Here is a 14,500-nt window from a genome sequence, read left to right as displayed (position 1 = left end):
AGAAAAAAATAAAAATAAAATAAAAATAAACCACTGCAAGCTCTACTTTTGACCTCCAAATACAAGTACTACGGGGCATTCCCCAGAATAAAGTATATACAAGTCCTTCGGGGCATTCCCCGGATAAATATAACTAAAGGAACGACCTCTCGCCTCACAATTAACAGAAGTCCTAAAGCTTGCCTACCCAATGTGGTCGGCCTAACATGCTCCTAGCGAATAATAATAAAACGAAAATAAGTAAATAAGAGAAAAACTAAAGAAATTCAACTAGGGGTCATGTTCTTTTAACTTATCATTTTCATGTATTTAGACCAAACCCAATTCCTAAATAATATGAATGAATCAATTACTAATGGGCTCGGCCTTTTCCCACTCCTACAGCTCATTAACCATTCAATCAATTTCACATCCCGCAAAATCAATCACCAAATAAAGTATACAGGCATCCAAAGAAATTAGAGAAACAAGAATTTAATTCTTAACACTCAAAGAAAATTTTGAATCCAAATGTAGCCTTCAGCAGAGATTGAAACATGCTTTCATGAGCTCCTAAAAAATTCAATAAAACTACCATATAAGTACACTCATAAACTCTCAAATCTTGATAGACCAATAAAGACCAAGCGTAAAAACTTGAATTAAACAAAGAAAGAATTTCAGTTCATTACTTAAACTAAATTCCAAACTTAAACTAAGTTCCATGTTTTAGAAATTTTAAATTGAAGAAAAATAAAACTAATTTTACGTACGTTTCTGATCTTTGAGACAAGTAGGAAAAATGAAGGAATTGATTTTGAAGTGAAAGAACTAACGCCAAAAGAAAATCGAGAAGAAAAGGTCCGAAATCCAAACCAAACACATTGTTTTCCCTTAATAAAGTACTCTAGCTATACAAATATAATGGAACAATTACTAAGCTATGAATCAAAACAGTGGTAAAGAAAGCGAACACATATAGGTTGATTTTAGACCTATAAAATAACTCATACACTCTAATCACACATACAACAACTAGTTAATACAAATCAACAACAATTTAAGAACATGGAATCTAGCACATTCTGAAATCAGTCAAACTCCAATCACACTAAAATGAAACAGAGGGGATTAAAAAAAAACCGAGATTAACCTTTCAATGGACAAAATTTGTCAATCGCGGCATTGAATCGAGCAAGATCAGGTCAATTCGGAATAGAGAAATTCAAATAGATCTTCAAGCAAAGACAATGAGCCACAACCAAAAACACGAACAACGACTTCAAAAATTCGAACACCCATTCAGCTTTAACTCCATTTCGAACAAAAATTCAGAAGAAGAGACTGGTTTTTTTTCCTGACTTCGATGTCAAATTGAAAACTAAAAGAAAATTGATTTTTTTTCCTTTATATATGAAGAACCGAAAATCCCAAGAAAAATCTGGAAATCCAATATTAAAACCCTACAACTTTCTTCCGCCTTCCTTTCTCCGAAGAACCCCCAAATTCTGTCCAAAAAACTCAAATATATCTCTCTCGAAGCTTCTCCTTCTCCAAGATTTATTCAAGGGTCTCGGATTCGCTTCAAATCGACGAAAAAGAAAGGAAAATTTCACGACCCGAAATTCCCACCCTCGGGATTCGTGATGGAGCCTACTCGTAGAAGCTAGGCAAGCCACGAACTTAGAAATCTTTAACTCTTCTATTTTAATCCTTTTTACAACTTATATTAACAAGTGAGAAACATCTAAAAAACAGCGGAATGCGAGATTTAAGCGGAAGTCTTAAATAAATATAAAACCAAAATGTTTCAAAAGTCAGCACATGCCTCTACCCAGAAACTGGTGTCACACTATCCACGGACTACTAAGAGTACTACATACAACAGTTTGAAGGAAAAATAACACTATTTGTCTCGGATACATGAGATAACAGAACATAATAAAAGATAGAGGAGACGTCGGGCCTGCGGACGCCTGCAAGGCTACCTCGGTGTCTCGGTGGACTAAAGGATGGCTCCCCTAATGCTGTTGACCAAACGCCGCTCCTGTATCTGTGCATAAGTGCAGAGTGTAGCATCAGCACAACCGACCACATATGCTGGTAAGTGTCTGGCCTAACCCTGGCGAGGTAGTGACGAGGCTAGGACCAGACTCCAGATAAACCTGTGCATTTATATAATATACAGCGAAAATATAAACAGGTAATAACAGTTTAAAAGGGAGGGGCAAACATGCTTTGGGGAAACATATAAATTCTATCAGAAACTTAATAAAGTATGAAAGAACACTCGATGTCTACAATCAATACAATGACAATACTGTTGCGGCGCACCACCCGATCCCTTATCATTTAACATTGTTGCGACGTGCAACCCGATCCACATATATAACTGTTGCGGCGTGCAACCCGATCCAATATAATATCTGTTGCGACGTGCAACCCATTCCAAATATACAGTCAACAATAATCATAATTAACCGTCCCGGCAAGGGAACAACAATAGACTACACTATCCCGACAAGGAAACTCAATAGTACATGTATATACGTCCTAGCAAGGGAGAAACAACCATAACCAAACTTGTTCCAACATCTAACTATCTCAACTATAACTCAACTAGTTTCAACATCTAACTACCTCAACTATAGCTAAACTTGTTACAACACCTAACTACCCAACTATAACCAAACTTGTTACAACACCTAACACGAAGAATCATCAACCTAAGCGTCAGTAATATCAATTAAGAATACAATGCAAGGGAACCTCAACTCAACAATAGCCCGGCAAAGGGGCAACATAATGATCTCTTTTTTTTTTCTCACTTTTACTTCACAATTCACTTCCCAACTCGAGCCAGTGCTCTAGAGTTTCGATTATCACTTACACTTTCACAATTCGTTATACAACTGGAGTCAATGCTCATCAATGTTCATAGGTCACTATTCTTTCCACAACTTTACACAACAAATAGAAATCTTCGCCAAGGCATGAATAATACAACGAGATCATGAAAATCACAATATAAGACTCGCGGTCATGCTTGACACCAATGCATAGATACTCGTCACCATGCCTATACGTCGTACTCAACAAGAAACAAATAGCAAATATGACACAACTCCTAGTCCCTAGAGCTGAAGTTTTTGAGAGTTCCAATATGGGTATCATTAAATATTCCTTCTCTATCAAACTTGATAAAATGCAGCAACACATAGGAAGCAACCCTTTGCAAATTAAACGACGATGCTTGCTTGCCTTATTAAAATTGATGTTGCATACAAGTCAGATCTGTTATATATGAAATTATTATTCGTATTATTGCTATATTATTTTTTTTAACAAAATTATCCACTTATTAAAGTATTACAAAGCGTCAAAAGCAGTTGAAAAGTATATTTCGAAAGGAAATAATAAAGTCAAATGATCAGGTCCTTTGCCTTTGGTCAATTCACGTAACTACCAGACAATTTGTGAACGTTTGTGGTTGTTTGCAAGAAGAAAGCAAAAGAAAACGAAGGAGGAGAAGGAGGACTGAAGTTGTTTAAAAAGTGGGTACAAATTAAAAGTTAAAAAAAAAAAGGGTATAGGTTAAATGAGCGCCCGATGCAATTTTTACATTTGCAGAGCATAATAATCGAAATGGAGACATACATTTAGCGGACATGTCATATCCTAATTGGGTTGTTCACCCAATGTATGCTTGGGCTTCTAGGCGAGGACGTGGGTGCACCACCAATGGATCAGCCCGATGTAAGGTCAGCCCAAATGCATCCTCCATGTTTAGTTTCTCTGACGATTGTCCAATGGGCAAATCCCAGTTAAATGCATGAATTAAAGTTGCAGTCATCAACTGGACCATTCGTATGCCCAAATTCATTCCAGCACAGATTCTACGCCCAGCTCCAAATGGAATTACTTCAAAGTCATTTCCTCGCACATCAACTTTGGGCTTCTCACCACCCGGCAGAAATCTTTCGGGCCTAAACTCCAATGGATTAACCCATTCATTTGGATCACGAGCGATGACCCAAACGTTCACGAGAAGTGTTGAGCCTTTTGGAATGAAATAACCATTAATCTCACAACTCTCTGATGCAATTCTTGGAAGGGAGAGAGGGGTGGTTGGATGAAGCCTTAAGGTTTCCTTGACTATGGCTTCCAAATAAGTTAATTGGGCTAGGTCAGATTCCATGACAAGCCTGTTCTTTCCAACCTCTTTGTCGATCTCTTGTTGGGCTTGGGCCAGTATCTTGGGTTACGAATAAGCTCTGCAATGGCCCATTCCACTGTACTCGAGGATGTGTCTGATCCAGCTACAAACAAGTCCTGCAATAATTCATCAACAAAGATTAAATGCTGGGAACAAGCTCTCATGGGCAGTGGCGGATTTACGCGTGAACCCCTTCGCCAGAAAATTATAATGTATATATAAAGTAAAATTCGTTTTTACCTCTATATATTAAGTTTTGAACCTCCTTAACACAATCTAAAAGGGTAGTTTAGTGGTCAAGGGGTTTAAATAAAACCTTCGTAAGGTCATACGTACAGTTCTCACTAGTTATAATTTTTTTTTTTTGAATCCCCCTCCTGGAGATCCTGCCTCCGCCGCTGCTCATGGGATGTGAAATCACCATCCCAAGTACTCTAGTTCAAGTCCAAATGAGGGCAATACTACATTAAAAATCTTGGCCGTTGAATTTGTCCTACTAGTAGGATTGGAGGCTATGTTTAGACTTCTTAGAAAATGAAATTACATGGTAGCCCTTCCTATATACTTTTGTGCTGGCATTACTAACCTTCATGTTATTACGCATTTCATCACATTGTTATACAAAATTTTATTTGATTTTTCATTAATTTAATTATATACATTAACATCATAAAAATTCTTTATCCGGCCATTTTTTATCGAATAATTATCTAATTTATTTAATTTTAAGATAATACACTCCATAATTGTCAAACTAAATATACTTGTAAAAATATCTGATATTCCTTGCCGAAAAGAGTTAAGCATTAAACACTCGTATAAGTTTGTTATTAACGCAATCTAGATGTCACCCTTTTCATTTGTGACATCTCAAGACGTTGACACCATTTCATGTTTATACGATTTATAAGTTTTCAGAATTCAAATACTTTAAGATATTTAAACTTTAACCTCTGATGTTATAATCTTTCTTGAATAACTTTTAAACGGTTACTTAATTATTTTATTATAATACAAAATATAAGTCAACTAACTTACTGGAGTAATATTCAAACACTATTTAAAGCCAAATATTAACACAGTAAAGGATTCGTCCAAAATGTACACTATATATAAAACATTAAAATTATTGTTATGCATCAATCTATATATAATAGGGAGGCAAAACAAGGATAGAATAACAAATGGCATTCCCAGAAATATATAATATATATTTATATATTATATATTATGTTATATATAATATTATGTTATAATATATATTCTATATAACAGCACTTTGCTATGACATCCAAAAATATTCGGAACAAACAAGACTGTTATAGAGAAGTTTGGCTGTATAATACCTTTTTTTAATTAGTGTAAAGAAAAAATAGCATATCACATCTGTTTTTGTAAGAAAAGAAAAAGAGTTGTATGTATCGGATAACTTTGATCTCTAAGGTTTCTTTTCTTTGTAAAAATAGATACATTTCTTTACTTATTTGTTTCTAATTCAAATTGAACAGGTCGTGAGTAATATTTTTAATTTTTCCTCATATAAACTACTTGCAACATTACTTGGCTTCCTTTTTTCCCTTTTTTGAAGTATTTTTTTAAATAAAAAGTATATTTATACATTAAAATTCAATTTCACGGTGAAATTACCCACAAACTTGCACTGAATTGATAAGAAATTATCATCTATGAAAGTTGATTAATGTTTTAGATCATTTGTGCTTTGTGGTCATTTAATTTTCCATTATCACAATTGAAAAGGTTAACTAGTACAATTTTTTAAGGAATCTATCTATATATAATAGGAAAGAAAAAACAAGGATAGGATGACAAGTGTCATCATTCGAAAAATTCTAATTTTAATAAAATAAAATAAATATATAAAACACTTATCAAAATTCAAGGATAGAAAGACAGATGTCATCACCACAAAAATTCTAATTTTAAACAGTAAAATAAATTAATTAAAATACTTAGCAAAATTAATAAATAAAAACTGCATGGAGTAAAACACTTATTAATATTAATAAATTAAAAAGGGATAGGATAAGTGATACAATATATTTTTGTAATTACTATAAAGAAAATATAAGATATAATTAAATTTTGATTATTCTTGCTTAAAATATAGGATATTTTTTTTTTTTCAAATACCTTCCAAATTCTTAACTCTTGGAGCTTTGTGTTAAGCAATGTCAAGCGACTTATTATTAGGATGACACGTGGCTTGATGTGGATATATTTTATATTATGATTTTTGAAAAATAAAGTAAAGTAAGTAAATATTATTGATAAGTTTATCCAATTGAAAATTGAGACAATAAAATAAAATTTAAGAGTAACAAAATATATATCTTCTATATTATATTAAAAAGAGAGTAGTAGACAAAAATATTAAACAACGTAATACACTAATAAAAATTTATATTAATAATGAAATAATACTAAACATTGAATAATATAATAAAGAAAAATACATAACAAAAAAAATTATTCGATAACTATATAAATCTCCTTTTTAGTTTAACAAATATTTTATTACTGGATATATCATATTTTTTAATGAGATGACAATTGAAATTTATTAAAGCAATACGATTTAATATGTTCAAATTAAACAAACTCGATCATATTTTGTTTTAATCCGCGCATCGTGCGAGTACAACTACTATTATGTAATAAATGTCGAATTCCTTTAACACAACTCAATAGTTGTTTATATGTTTAGTTTCTTATGTTTTAAATATCTTTAGTAAAATTTCTATTCCAGTCACTCATTACGTAACATGATATTGAGAAGTTTTATTATGTGTCTCGTATGACTATATTCGTTGTAAGAGATTCCTTTTTATCTCACAAATTTGTGGACCTCAATCTTACACTTTTGAGTCTATAAAAATATAGATCCACAAAACTGTAAGATAAAAAAATTGTCTCATACAACTAGTGTCAGTCGCGTGAGACAAAAAATAAAATTTTCCCATAATATTAGAAGTGAAAGCATTTGTCAATTGCACCATTGATATATTTTGTTTAAGAGAGAGGCTTACCAAGAGTAAAGCTTTAATTTCGAAATCTGTGAGCTTTCCTCCTTCATTATCGCCACCTCCTTTTTTCAAAGAGATCAACGTACTCAACAAGTCCTCATGTTCTTTCGTTTCTCCAAATTTATTGCTTTTGTGTTCCTCTAGAATTGAGGTAAAGAACGCGTCGAAACGCGCGTGGAGCTTTTTCATCTTTGCAGCTACACCTTGAATGTCCAACCAATCAAGTGCCGGAATAAAATCGCCAACGTTGAAAACGCCGGCGAGCATCAATGCCTCCACCACCATTGACTTGAACTCTTCCGCCTGAGGATCTACACCGCCACTTGCGCCAGCGAACACCCGCCTCCCTAGCATCACTTGCGTAAGGGCATTCGTGGTGCACACGTTCAACAGTTGGCCTAACTTGACCGGCTTTTGCCCGGCACTTGCTAAGGCGCGCGTAAGTATTCTTACTTCATTCTGCAGTTGTGATTAGGCCAACATTTAGTAACTGGTAAAATAAGGAGTAATAAGTACAACTCCTAGCACTACAGCCGTAAAGTTCGATCTATAACGAGACTGAGTGTGGTATTTTTTGGTTTATCTACGCATTTGATAGAATTTAAAATACTTATAAGTCAAGTGTTTATAAGGGAAATATAAATCAAACGTCATAAGTTGGTATTCCAAACTTATTAAATTTCAGCTTATAAACACTTTAAGAGGGTGTTTGGCTAAGCTTATAAGCTGGTCAAACTAACTTATAAGCACTTTTTGGCTTATCTACGCGTTTGATAAAATTAAAAGTGCTTATAAGTTAAGTGCTTATAAGCCAAAAATAAACTAAATGTCATAAGTTGGTCTCCCCCAATTTATCAAATTTCACCTTATAAGCCAAAAATAAACTAAATGTCATAAGTTGGTCTCCCCCAATTTATCAAATTTCACCTTATAAGCATAAGTTTGACCAAAATATTTTCTATTCTATCCCTAAAATACTTCTTTTTAAAACAAAACTCTTCGTATACGCAGTTCTTCAACAACATATTATTAATTTCAGCACTTTTATCCAAACACGTAACTACTTATTTTTTAAATCAGTTTCAGCACTTAAAAGTACTTTTCAGCACCTAATACTTATCAACTACTCTAAATCAGCCAAGCCAAACGGGCTCTAAATCTGACCAAAATATTTACTATTTTATCCCTAAAATACTTCTTTAAAAAACCTCCTCGTATAATTTCACTCTCTCCCGGTCCATCAAAACCTAAACAGTCCGTGCCTCTATAATTCTCCGGACCAGATTTCCATCGGCAATTTGAGGTAACAAAATTCACTTGTACGTGTATTCACTTTTAACCTCAAGTAAGAGATTCCTATTCTAGTTGTATAATTTTATTGTGGGATTTTAATTTTGTTTTCATATGTTCTCTTGTTTTCAATAACTAATATAAGTAATAAAAAGGGATAAAAGCAACAATACCCGATAGAGTATAACGTATATACTTAGAGAAAAGACAATACATATTAAGTTTTTGTTTCTTCTCTACAAATACTTTGTGTATTATTTAAAAAAAATTCTTAACTTTTGTTAATTTACTTCTCCCATTCTAATTTATGACTGTATACTTATCATAACATAAATTATATTCATAAAAATGATACTATCTAATCATTTTTGTATTTAAAATAACATGATAAATAGATTATTTTGTATTTGAATCTATCTAGAAGTTAAATTTTTGAAGAAAATGACGCCTTTAGTAGTGTAAATTATTATAAGGTCATTTAAGTCATTTTAACAAAAAAAAGAGTTTGCCGGCACTTTTAAACAAAACACTTTATCTGTTTGTTATCAATTTTAGCACTTTTATCCAAACATATAACTACTTATTTATTAAATTAGCTTTATCACCTAAAATTACTTTTCAAGACCTAATGCTTATCAACTGCTTTAAATCAGCTAAGCCAAACAGACTCCTAATAACTTAAATTTAAACGTCACCGGAAAGCCCTTTTATTGCTATTAGATATGCCTGAATTTAGTTGTGAGAAATGGGAATGAATTTGATTGTGTAGGAAATTAGTATCCATTTTTGTTTTTTGGAAATTTTACGGCAATGTCCCAAATAAGTTCTAATTTACCAACCTTTAATCAGTGGCGGAGACACGACCTCCACGAAGGGGGTTCAAAAAAAAAAGTTTAAAAAGTTGTAGCTAGCGGGAATTGATTCTTTGACCTTAGGAAGATTATGAACCCCCCTAACCGCTAAACTACACTTTTGGGTTGTGTTAAGGGGGTTCAAAACTTAGTATATAGAGGTAAAAAACAGATTTTGCCTTATATACACAGTGTAACTTTTCGGCGTGAACCCCCTTCCGCCCCCTTAAATCCTCCCCTGCCTCTAACCATTAATCGTATACTTACCAAAATTAGCCAAGCATATACAAAATTGAAAATTCAAATAAATAAGGATTTTTTCTCTCCAAGAATCACACGCAGAGATCTCCTTCTATATTTTTAAGCGTGATTAGCAATACTAAATGCTAGACAAAAAGAAAATTTTATGGACGAGGTAGCAAACAAGGTGATATATATATATATTGTTCTTATCCTGGTTGCATTTTCTATTGTTTGTACTGGTGTTTGTGTAATATTTTTAAAGAATATTACTACATCTCTACTGAGTAGACAGCTACCATTTTATGTAATATAAAACTTAATCCTAATATATATATATATACACACAATATCACCTAATTAAGCACTACTACCATAAAAGTATATAGACGATCCAAAAGGTCACCTAATAGTTGAATTTAAACCTCACCATAAAGCACTTTCATTGTTACTAGAAACGCCTGAATTTAGCTAGCGTTTGGACATAAAATTGGATGGAATTTGAGAAAAATGAGTTTTTGAAAATGAGATAAAAATGATTTTTAAAAGTAGAAATTGTGTTTGCACATGCACTTTACTTGAAAAGAATTTGAAGTTTTGTAAGTAAAAAACTTCAAAAACTACTCTAGAGCTATTTTTGAGATTTGAAGATTTTGTTTAAAAATCTGCCAAAAATAGTAATTTCAAGAATTTTAAGATTGTATAAAACAAAAAATAATTATAAAAATTACATTGAAATCACAAAATTATAACAAATAATTAACTTAAATATTTATAAATTATAATTCAATTATGAATAATGCTAAAAGTATAATATATATATCATAATATGCAAATTAGCTGCAACGCGGCGACAACTCAAACATCAAAAATAATGTATTCGATGTGAAATTTTATATGTTTCTCCTAAGGAGTAATGAATCTTGAAAAAAAATATTATAATTTGATTTTTTTAAATAATACTTTTATTTAATATGCTTTCTATTTGAAAGAAAATTTATATAAAAACATAATTCACAATTTAAATATGTTCTCTAGCATCATTTATTTTTAAGTTTCACCAAGTTAATAAAGTGACACATAATTCATCATATTATACCATAATATCTAATTATTTGTAAATATTTACTAGCTAATACTAAGCTATTAAATTAATAAGTATTGTATCTTGTAAACGTAAAAAAATAATATTTAGTAATATAACTATAAAAAAATTATGGACTATTATATAATAAAGACATAACAAAAGTTAATAAATAAATACTTTTAAATAAAAGATTTATTTAAAATTTACTATCGTAGTTGTCTTAGTAGATAACATGCAATAATTTTTATTTTAATTACGACATAAAATACACTCAACTTAATGATTTATGATTAAGAAAAAAGTAATTTTGATAGTCAACGACTTATTAAGAAAATTTGAGGATTTACAAGGTTAGTTACACACAATTGCATAATGTTTTATTAGGCAATCCCAGTACGTCGGGCATTGGGCGTATCCGAGGCGTAAGTTCCGGCGGCTGAGGCATAAGTCTCATGGAACTAAGCCCCACACATAAGCTCAGGGGCGTTTTACGAGTGCTCTCTCCCCGAGCGAGTCCCAATTCTGCCTTTTAAAACAGAGATAAAACTTAGTAAATTAAATAAGAACATTCAAAAGTTCTAAATCCAACCTTGAAATAATACCTCAAAAGATAAAATTATGAAATCTTTTAAGAAATATTTATAAATTACATCACAATAAGTATATTTATATATTAAATATATCTAAAATTTCTATATATGTAATGTCGGGTTGGTTTGGTTTCGGTTTGACTTTCTTTAGTTAAAACCAAACCAAACCAATTATGATCGGATTTTTTTCAAACACCAAATCAAATCAAACCAAACCATAATTGGATTTTTTTTCTCGGTTTGACTCAAGTTATTGGGTTGATGCCGTTTGTTGGTTTTCTTCGTACACCCCTACTCTCCACCCTAACGGTTGCTCCAGATTGTGAGACAATTTTGTCCTCTATCAACATGTCAATTTATACCTTTCCCAAAATTTTAGAAACAATGAAATTGAACCTCTAATATTTTTCAACATGTTATAAATCTCCCCAAATAATTTTCCGTCTAAATTAAAGCAACGTCAGTGAGGAAAGTTTGTTAGACCTACTTGATTAATGGCAAGAAATTTTTGGGTCAAAAACGAAATAAATAACAAAGTTGTCCTGTCAATGGTGTTTGAGTTGGATAATATTTGAAAAAGAATAAAAGACTCTTGGAATTGAAGTAGCGATCTTGTAAAGATTTTGAACCCTCTTATCACTTAACTATATTTTTGGATTGTGTCAGGGGATTCAGAATATAATATATAAATACAAAAAATAATTTTTTCCTTATATGTATAATGTAATATTCGGACAAAGAAGATTCGGATGAACCCCTTCCGCCCTCTAAATTCCCCCTGGATAGCCCACATCAAAATTCTCTCAGAACGTGTGGCATTAACCAAATATAACAAAGTATATGTCATTTTTGAATAAAGAAAAAAAAAGTTGTCTTACGTATGTTCCCGGCAAATGCATGCCAAGTCAATTTACAAAGATATACTTAAACTATCACGCACAAACAAAAAGAAAGTCTTTTCTTGGCAAGCATCATCTTTTGTTCAAAATTTAGAAAATTCATGAAAAAGATAGTAATATTTTAGTACTATAAAACCTGGTAGTAGGGGTGTACATGGATCAGGTTACTTAAGTTTTTATCAAAATCAAGTCAAACCAACTATATCGATTTGGATTGGTTCGGTTTTGTCGGGGTTTTCGGATTTTTTTGTTACATGAATATTATTTCAATCTAACTTTGTTTAAGTTATAAATAGAGTTTTAGTGAATATATATTTAGTAAAAATTGAACAAACTGACTAACATATGATCAATTATTTTTAATAACACTAGTTATTTTCTTAATCGTTTAAAAATAATTTTTTGTTGATGTACGTATGCTTTAATTTTAAGGTTAACCGAATGTAATAATTAAACACAAAATTAACATTAAACCTAAATAATGATATGCTCTATTTAATTCTAAATTATTGAAATACCATTTCAAATTTGAAAAAGATATAAGAATTTAAGAGATGTTGAAATATGAATATGAAATAAGAAAGAGATTGACACATTTCAATAAGAGTTGATAAGAAAGTGACGATACAACCCATTATTTAAAGTAAATAAAAATAGATGCACTTCATAGTTCTATTAAATATTACATTCTTTGAGAGGATCCGAAATATTTTTATATATTTTTAAAGAAAATTCTATATAAAGTTTTAAAAGTATATATAAAATTATATATTTATATGCCGGTATGGTTCAAATTTTTATCCAATACCAAACCAAATCAAACCAAACTTCTGATTTTTTAATCGGTTTGGTTTGAATTTTCGGTTTGGTGCCGCTTTTTTCGATTCGGTTTAAACACCCCAACCTCGTAGGTGTAAATGTAAAATAGAAATTAAAACCTGGCGAACATGGCGAAAGTCATCTAAAGGCTTGGCAGAGAAAAGATGAACAGAGCAAATTTTCCTAAGCATACGCCACCGTGGTCCGTAAGGTGCAAAGACAAGATCCTGAGAATTGTAAGCCAAGTGTTTTGTACACGAGTTCTGAGGGCGGCTCGAGAAGTTAGCGTCATGAGTTTTCAAGAACTGAGCCGCCACCGACGCCGACGCAGCAACCACCACGTCCACGAATCCCATCTTAAGGTGCATGAGTGGACCGTAAGTTCGAGCCATGGCTGCAATTGATTGGTGTGGCTTTGGACCCATATGGACTAGGTTTCCGATTATTGGCCATGGTTTTGGACCTGGTGGTAGTGGCAACGGGTAACGTTTGCGAAAAAATAAGGTGAGAATGGAATGTAGAAGGAAAGAGAAAATGACAGTGTAGAGAATTAGGGAAAAGATTGCCATTTGGTGATATGTAATGTAAGGAAGGAAAAGTTTGACAAAAATGTGAGTAGCTAACACAGACTATAAATAGAGAGAGGTCCATGCTACTCAAGGTGTACATGGAGCGGGTTAGTTCGATTTTTATCAAAATCAAACCAAATCAACTATATCGGTTTGGATTGGTCCAGTTTTGTCAGATTTTCGGGTTTTTTTGTTACATGAATATTATTTCAATCTTACTTTGTTAAAAGTATAGATAAAGCTTTGATTAATGAATATATGTTTAGTAAATATAAAAAAAAATGACAAACATATCATCTATTAAAATATTCTAATGGGAGAATTTTTTTAGTAACACATGATAATTATTTTCTTAGTCGTTTAACAATAATTTTTCGTTAATTTACGTTTTCAAAGTTAATACATGAGAGAATCTCAAATATTTCTATATTTTTTAAAGAAAAATCACTATAAAGTCTTAAAAATATAAATAAAATTTATATATTTATATGCCGGTTTGGTTCAAGATTTTTTACTCAATACCAAATCAAGTCAAACCAAACCTAATCGGGTTTTTCAATCGGTTTGGTTTGATTTTTCGGTTCGGTTTGAACACCCCTAATGCTACTGTACTTGAATAGAAACGTTTGTTTTCCTTTTTACTCCCATCTGTCCTAATTTAAGTTTATTTATGTAGCATAAATTAAACTACCTATTTATGCTACTAATAATAGCCACGGTAAAGATAAAATTAAGTGGGAGGAAGAAAACAAAAGAAAAGGTTGCAATGCCCTTTGGTTGTTTTTCTTTTTTTGGCTGTAGACACACGTATTATTATAAGCGGAAATCAGAGGAAATGTGTAAAAATAAGGAAACATTTTGACTGAATTTTTCTATATGTTCGTGAATTTCTATATTAATTATCCGATAGTGTTCT

At 31.8% G+C, this 14,500-nt stretch overlaps 1 pseudogene; it reads right to left on the bottom strand.

Annotated features, from left to right (window-relative positions):
- Window positions 1-3,513: 3,513 nt before the first annotated feature.
- On the bottom strand, window positions 3,514-13,681 carry LOC104221951 (flavonoid 3'-monooxygenase-like; annotated as a pseudogene).
- Between the last annotated feature and the right edge of the window lie 819 nt (window positions 13,682-14,500).

This window comes from Nicotiana sylvestris, chromosome 3, assembly GCF_000393655.2.
Source record: "Nicotiana sylvestris chromosome 3, ASM39365v2, whole genome shotgun sequence".
Taxonomy (NCBI): domain Eukaryota; kingdom Viridiplantae; phylum Streptophyta; class Magnoliopsida; order Solanales; family Solanaceae; genus Nicotiana; species Nicotiana sylvestris.
This window is presented reverse-complemented; position numbering and strand designations above follow the sequence as displayed.